General features: G+C 39.1%; 1 long non-coding RNA gene across 1 annotated transcript; it reads left to right on the forward strand.

Moving 5' to 3' along the window:
- The first annotated feature begins 2,290 nt into the window (after positions 1-2,290).
- LOC118486294 lies at positions 2,291-6,124 on the forward strand. The gene is made up of 3 exons (XR_004878321.1): positions 2,291-2,422; positions 3,023-3,203; positions 6,083-6,124. It is a non-coding gene; the product is annotated as an uncharacterized LOC118486294 (long non-coding RNA).
- Positions 6,125-8,211: the final 2,087 nt, after the last annotated feature.

An 8,211-nucleotide genomic window follows, 5' to 3' on the forward strand; every position in this document is an offset into this window, starting at 1 on the left:
CAAGAACTATTTAACACTGGCGGATTATGTCTCTATGAAAGACACATTGGGTCACAATCTGGTGGAATGGACCAGGTACATATGGAATTAATTTTTTTATTTGTATTTTACATACGATGCCTTTATGTCATAACTAAATTTTTGTTTACTGAACTAGGCATATCCATTATGGGCAAAACTAGGTTTGCTAAGCTCATAGATTTCAACTTAATTCGTGCAATAGATGTGCAACTTCCAGCTGGCAGTTCTTTTGTGATAGCTCATTTGTTGGCTGAATCGCAGAAAGCAGTAGCTGCAGTAACCCACTATAATATTCCGGTTGTTGAGTGGCATTTAACTTCTGTAAGTACAAAACACTTTCTTTGTATTCTCTTTCTGTTATTTTGTTTATTGTTATAGTTGATGTTTTTGTCAAAACCTGATTCAGATTTGAGCATTAGATGTTAGTCGAAAATTGTGTTGCGACTGAATTTGAGTTCGATAGTAAAGAAGTTGTTAGCCTATTGAGATCTGAATTATATTTTGAGTGAAATCTGAGTTTTGGACATTTTTCGGTCAAGTTTCGATTGAAGCTTAGAGTGTCGATTGAAAATTCGGATTAAATCGGTCAATTTCAGTTGATTTCTTATAGAATCAGTGTTTTTCAGTTTGTTTTTGAAATAGTTTTGAACATATCAGACACCTTTACATCGATTCTGAAGTGAATACTTGATTGTTCAAAGAGTAGATATGAATTAGTTATATGAATCGGATCTGTACATTCTGTCCGCAATCTTCATTTTTACGCAGATCTGAATTAGAATAGAGTTGAGGTTGTTGTCTGAACTTGAGTAACGATAAATCATAAAGGTAAAGACTATTGATAGGTTTTGTTCATAATAAAAAAAACGCAGAAGAAAGACAAGTTGTTTTGATTTGTTTTTGCTGAACAAAGAAGAACGGAAGTTGCGAAGATTTGTTAAAACTGTTTCGGATCATCTGAATCAAAATATAGAATAGAGAAGCTGGACTGTTGTTGGTGTTTAGTGATAACATAAGAATTTGAGTTGCCGGTTGCTGGTTTGAGTATACAACAAAGAAGAATAGCGAGTGTTTGATTTGCGACTGGATGTTATCGTATGAATGTTTGATGTGATTTTAAAGATTAGAATAGAGTTGAGGTTGTTGTTATGTGGGTCACGGGAGATGAGGTGGAGGTGGGTAGCGGCGATGCCTATAAGTAGTTCTACGGTTCCACATAAACATCTATTGAATTTGACATAGATAGTGTGGTTGCATGTGTAGGGCTTGATATCGGAGGTGGAACCGCCGAGTCCGTTGAGATGCTTGATCGGGTCTTTAAAGGTTCATCATTAATTCATAAGTACATGTATCAAGTTGTTCTTAAAATGATGAATATAATATGGGTTTGATGTTCTTATTTTCATAAGAAACAACGGGTTTAGGTGGTGATTTCGGTGAAAACTGGTGCTTTCGGTGAAAACAATCTTATGTCTGATATTCTCTTGCAAGTATCAAGTCTTTGCAATGCTAATTTTATAACCAAAGGTGGAAGTTGTCCACTAGAAGGATCCACCCGATATCGGTCCACAGTTAGCGAGGATCTCGCATTAAAAGTGATATTCCTAAACTTATTTATATGATTCTTTATAAACATTTTTGGTCGTTTTTCTTTAATTTATTTTTTTGTATTTTGTTTTATGTACAGGTAGCTAGGAGCTTGAAGTTCCCGCTTTCAAAGTATTTGTACAGACGATAGCATGCTAGGAGAAAGCTGGTTACAGTCTCTATTATAAACCGTATCATGATTTGACCTTTAAAGGTTTGCTATATCATTTCTTGAAATATTTTAAATTTTACGGAGCTTATAGCTGGATTAATTTGTCACTGCTACATGTTAGACATGTTAGTGGTCTGTTTTGTACCTTAAGAACCGAGTTATGAAACCCTATGTTCTGTTTGGTAACCTACATCAGTTTCATCGTTGAAATACAAGCAGATCAAATGTTTTTTTTCTTGATATAGGGTTGGTCAACTCTCTCTATATGCCTCTGGTCAAACTTGTAATAACCAACTGTTTTGGAAAGTTGGTTATTGGCCTGAAACTTAACCACTAACAAGTAACAAGGCATGTGTATAAATGGATTAATTTGGGTTATAAATTGTAAATGGAGTTTTCTGATTAACAATTTCAGTCAAAGTCTATATAAATTGATTAATTTGTGTTTTATTCTATTTTTAATATTCTTGAGGGTGATTTTATAGCTAAAGTCATATATATAAACTTTCGGGTTCTTTCGGTAACTACGGGGTTCTTTCCCTCGACTTCAGCCTAAAAACAAAAGTGGTGCCACCAAGCTACCTCATGCAACCCACGCTGCTATCCTTGCAGGCTACTACCACCTCCATCTATTCAAGTAAAGTAAGTTCATTTGTTTAATACTTTATTAAGTTTTATCTATTCTATATAAGTTGTGTTATATAACTTTTAGTTTTTAATTTATGTTTGATGAGATTCTTAAGCATGTTTTATTTAAGATGTGACTGTCAAACACTTGATGAACAAAAATCAAACTACTTATGTGCAAGGATTGATCACCCAAGTTTTTTAGAAAATAGAGAAAGCAAACAACTAAATATTAATGAAGTTCCAAGTTCTAAATACAGTTACTTGCGTTTTGTGATGTACCTTTACTTTCGGTGCTATGAAACTGAGTATCAACAACACACACACGGAACCTGTGATGTATAGATGAAAAGACTGGTTTAGTTTGCTTAAAAAATCATGAATATATTTCACAAATCCCTCAGAAAGGCTTCTTGATATTTCATGTTTTTATAGTTTTTGTTTTAAGTATTCTTTTAAACATAAGCTTTAGTGAAATAAACTCATTGCATTAGGTTATAAAAAATAGTTTTGTACATAATAGTGATTCCCTTTACCAAATTCCCTCATTTGTAATTATCAGAGTGGGTCCTTGCATTTTTTCTATTAAAAAAGGTGGTGGTTATTATTGTACAGGCTCAGGAGGTGGGACTACTTGCACTTGATTTTGGGTTCTTATTTATTACTAAGGCTCTAGAGGTTGGACTACTTACACTCGATTCAAGAATTCTGCTCTTCCGGTGCACCCAACACCCCCCTGCGTGTTAGTTAAGATGCATCTGCAGGTCTCCATGTGTGCTTTAGTCCTCTCCTCTCGGTATGTTTACTATTTATAATTTTAGTTGCAGCTTTAGGGCTCCTTCCATGCCTCTCTCCTCTTGGTGTGTATTGTTTCTAATTTAATTGAATAATATAGGACTAGATATCCAAGAATAATAATCTGATTAAGAATACATTAGTAAATTTGTTTTGTTAATCATCAGTTTTACATAGGTGGGTGCAAAAGGATACTATTCATGTTGCTAAAATATACGATAGTGAATGTAGTGGACTAAAACACATGTTGGATAACTGCAATTGCTTTAACAGTTGAACATTCTATAAAGAACTCAATTGCGTGTGGTAGAACCTTTAGTGAAAAGGTTGCTACCATTGTGGATGAGGTGTTGGCTATGCGGCTCAAGGTTAAATGTTTCTAATTAGGCCAAGAAAGAGGAATTCATGTATGTAGATGTCAACAAAGAGCTCAAGAAAAAAATATATTAATAACCGAACCCAGTTATAAGTGTGAAATCATTTTGCTGTCTTATTTTACAGTACATACAATGATTAATTGTTCAAAGTCAAACTGTGTTTATAATCTTATCTTTTAAGTTGGTTGTTTTTAAGAACAATTGGTAAGCAAAATAAGAAACTCAATGGAATGTCTTTATTTGATAAGTTTGTTTTCTTTGTCTTATATGATAAGTATTTTAATTTTGAAGACGTTAACGTTTAATTATGTGACACCCCGTTGAAACACGCTAGCTTGGCAGTGGCTGCCTTAACTTTCGGGACGAAAGTTCTTAAAACTTGGGGATAATGTGACACTCTAGGTTTTTCCGAACGAACACCTTGTAATAATTTGTGTATATATAATTATTATTAAATGGAAACGTGACTTTTACATGATATGTGTTGAATGTATGTAATATATATATATATATATATGTATGAGAGCCGAGACCACGACCCGAGACCATGACTCGCAACCACCCGGTTGCGAGTGGGCCACTCGGTCTCGAGTGGGCCTCATGAGCCGAAACCACTTGGGCCGAAACCCCCAAGCCCAACTCGTGACCCCTTGTATAAATCCCAACCTTTTCCCCACTTGCTTCATTTTACACACAAACACACTCCTTAAACTCTCTCACTAGAAACCCCAAACAACAAACCATCCTCTCCTTCCAACTTTCGGATTCAAGCAAGGAATCTCGGACAAGAGACTCGGTCAAGATCATCACTCGGACACTTCATCTTCTCTCATTTTCTTCCTTTATTTCGGCTCCTTCTTCTCCTTCTCAACCGGTTAGTGTTGTTACTATGTGCATAGAATTTATGAAATGTTTATGAACTAGAATATGCTTGGTTAGTAGTGTTATACATGATTTAGGGTGATTTATGAAGATTGGACTATGTGTGTTAAACCTTATGTATGAATACTTGCTAAACATGTTTAAAATGACTAGAAATGGTAGAGAATTCATGGCCAACCAAACTATGCTTCTTTATTTCTTGCAAAAATGATGATGTTAAACATAAAATTTAGGCTATATGTTGTATGTTTCTTGTTCTAGCATGATGATCTTGATGAAATATGTAGTTTTCGGTTTTAAAAATGTGTGGTTATGTTAACATGAAAACCCTAAGGATTGATGAACTTGTTATGAACACGTTGAATGATGGTTGAATAAGAGAAAACCCTTAGGATTTGATCCATTTTTGATTAATAGATAGTTTGGGTAAGTTGTTAGTTAAACCTCATTGGCTGTTTCCCGATTTGGGTCTGAATTCATGGTACGAATTGGACTGATGCATCTGCATCATCACGTGTACATGAAAGGGACAGCATTCCGACTCGCAACCACACTGTTGCGACTCGCAACCACGGCATTACGACTCGAGACCACGCCGTTGCGACTCGCAACCAAAGCGTGACAACTCGAAACCACACTATTGCGACTCGAGACTACGACGGTTGCGACTCGCAACCACAGCATGACAACTCGAGACCACGCGGTTGCGACTCGCAACCATAACGTGACAAGCCGAGACCTCCTGGTTGCGACTCGAGACCACCTTGTTGCGACTGGGCTGTCCACTTTGGTTATTGGGCCGTTTTGTGTTAATATGGGCTATCTGTTAACTGGACTATGTGTTGCTGTGTTCTATTTGAATGTGTGAATGTTAGGGCCGGCCCAATAACCCCATGACTGTATACTTGTATGCATGTTACGTGCCAGTTATGTGTATAGATTATACGTGAATGCTTGTACACCGAACCTAACCTATACCGGTAACCATGTTAGGACGTGGTGACCAACGTGTTTGACAAGTAACATAAATCTACCGAGCAACCCAAGGTGAGTTCACAACTTAAAAGCATGCGTCCCGGTGGTTTGGGACACGAGACTAAAACAACCCTATCCCCTTGTAAAAGGGGATACTATTTACATTCCTTCCCTAGTTACTGGGAACAAACTTACTTTTCCTTCCCCTGTATTGGGAAACCTTTTAGTTAATTACTGTTTATACGGATTGCAACTAACGGCACTAAACGAAACTCTATCACTCAAGTCCCTACTACATAATACCGATTAGTCGCCGGGGCCAGGCGAACGGGTTATTAGTTGATAGCGCTATTTAGGTTTTACCAGCCTCACACCGTGCCCTGGTTTGGGTTCGGTCGTGAACTAATGTACTCAGGCATCCGTCAATGATGATAGAACATTGACATCGGGGCATCCTGCGGAAACGCAACGGTTACCTAGTGTTCGGTATTGGAAAAACAGTTTAGTCGCTAACTTTTGGGGTAGCTCCCCATGGCATGTATAAACGGATAAATTAACTGGTGAAACAAGTTTTTGGTAATTAAAAACTGGACAACTAGTGAACTCACTCAGCATTATTGTTGACCCCTTACTGCATGCTTTGCAGGTAACCAGTGACGAAGGAGCTTGCTGCTTGGGAATGAGTAGTGTCTGTCCACCCTTGTGTTGGGTGTTACCTTATTTTGAACTAAGAACTTTGTTTAAACTGTCTTACTTATGCTTCCGCTACTTATTAACTATTTGAACTTGAAACCTTAAACTCTGAACTTGATATTTGCTAATCTTATGATCAGTAAGTATTACTTTTGTTCACAATTTAATTATTCAGTATAATTGGTGGCTGGATCCTGGTCAGTCACGCCCTCGAAGCGGGTGTTATCCGCAGGTGGATTTTGGGGGTGTGACAGATTGGTATCAGGGCCATTGGTTATAGTGAACTTGGTTTTACAAAAGGGAAAATCTTTTTGAGAAAAACCAGACTATAACCCGTGACTCGTGACGACACTACACTCCAAGTGCAAGGCTCGACACTTTTGACCTCATAGCTCGGACCAGTGTTTACTTGTTTGCTTACCTCATGTTTCCTGTTTTGCTATACGTACTAGTGTGCCTAAACTAGATAGATACACCTCTCTCTTCTATCTCATTCTCGCTACATTACGACATCACACTCATACTGTGTTTTCTGGTTATGAAGACAATGAGTGGACGCGGAAGAGGAAACATTAACATGACTCAGGCTCAATTCACTAACCTGCTTAACACAGTGGCTGCAGCTTTCGCAGCTCACCCTATAGGTAAGCTCGTTGTTTTAGGATGTTTAGATCCTACCGTCACATCGTCTTTTCGCCTCTAAGTCTATACGCTTCGCTTCTCACGAACAGGTCATCATGCACCTGCGCAACCACCAGTGTGTACTTTCAAAACTTTCATGGATTGCAAGCCTCTCCCTTTCAACGGCACTGAGGGTGCCCTAGGTCTTCTACATTGGATTGAGAAAGTTGAAGCTGTCTTTGCTGTCTGTGAGTGTCCCCCTGCGAACTGGGTGAAGTTTGCTACTGCTACGCTTGAAGGAAATGCGCTTTCTTGGTGGAAGGCGCAAATTCAGATGTTTGGTTTGGAAACTGCTAATGCCACTGCGTGGGAGGATTTCAAGGACATGATTAAGGAGGAATACTGTCACCGGGATGACATCCACAAGCTTGAGAATGAGTACTATGCGCTTAAGATGGTTGGGTCAGAGATTGAGACCTACACCAAATTGTCCAATGATTATGCTGCTCTTTGCCCAAACATGTCTCGACCTATGTATCGAAGAATCGAACTGTACATCAAGGGTTTGGCTCCGGAAATTCGAAGCCATGTAACTTCAGCCAACCACACTACCATTCAGCCGATCGTTCGACTTGCTCACAAACTTACTGATCAGGCCGTAGAAGAGGGCAGGTTGCCCAAAAGGATCAGTGCTACTGTCGGAACTTCTAGTGACAGCAAGCGTAAGTGGGAAGGAAGTCAAAGCAAGGATGCTAACCCCACTCAGGCCCCAGCGCAGCAAAGGAAAACTGAAAACAACAAAGGCACTCAGCAACAGGGTGGCTACCGGGGAAGCTACCCTAAGTGCAACAAGTGTAACAGGCACCACAATGGGGCATGTAACAAGGGCCAGTGTCAGCGATGCCACAAGATGGGGCACGAAGCCAAGGATTGTAGAAGTCAGTTCCCAGCAAGACAGAATCAGCAACAACCCCAACAGCAACAGCAGCAGGGAAACGACCGAGCATGTTTTAAGTGTGGAGCTGAGGGGCACTTTAAGAAGAATTGCCCTGAACTGAATCAGAATCGTAACAACAATCAGGGAGCTGGAAACAACAATCAGAACAACAATGCTGGGAATGGTGCTAGAGGAAGGGCTTTTGTGATTGGAGCTGGAGAAGCAAGGAATGACCCCAATGTCGTGGCGGGTAAGTTCCTACTCGATGATCGTTATGTTTCTGTGTTATTTGATTCCGGTGCCGATGCTAGTTATGTATCCCTACGTATTAGTAAGAAGCTTAAGCGTCCGCTTTCGTTACTAAGTTCTCCTCATATCGTCGAGTTAGCTAATGGTAGAAGCATCGAGGCCTCACATGTTATCAAAGGCTGCAAACTAGAGTTGTCTGGTCAGACATTTAGTATCGATCTTTTCCCTATTACTCTTGGAAGCTTCGACGTCGTTATTGGTATGGATTGGTTATC

The sequence above is a fragment of the Helianthus annuus genome, chromosome 14 (assembly GCF_002127325.2).
Source record: "Helianthus annuus cultivar XRQ/B chromosome 14, HanXRQr2.0-SUNRISE, whole genome shotgun sequence".
Taxonomy (NCBI): domain Eukaryota; kingdom Viridiplantae; phylum Streptophyta; class Magnoliopsida; order Asterales; family Asteraceae; genus Helianthus; species Helianthus annuus.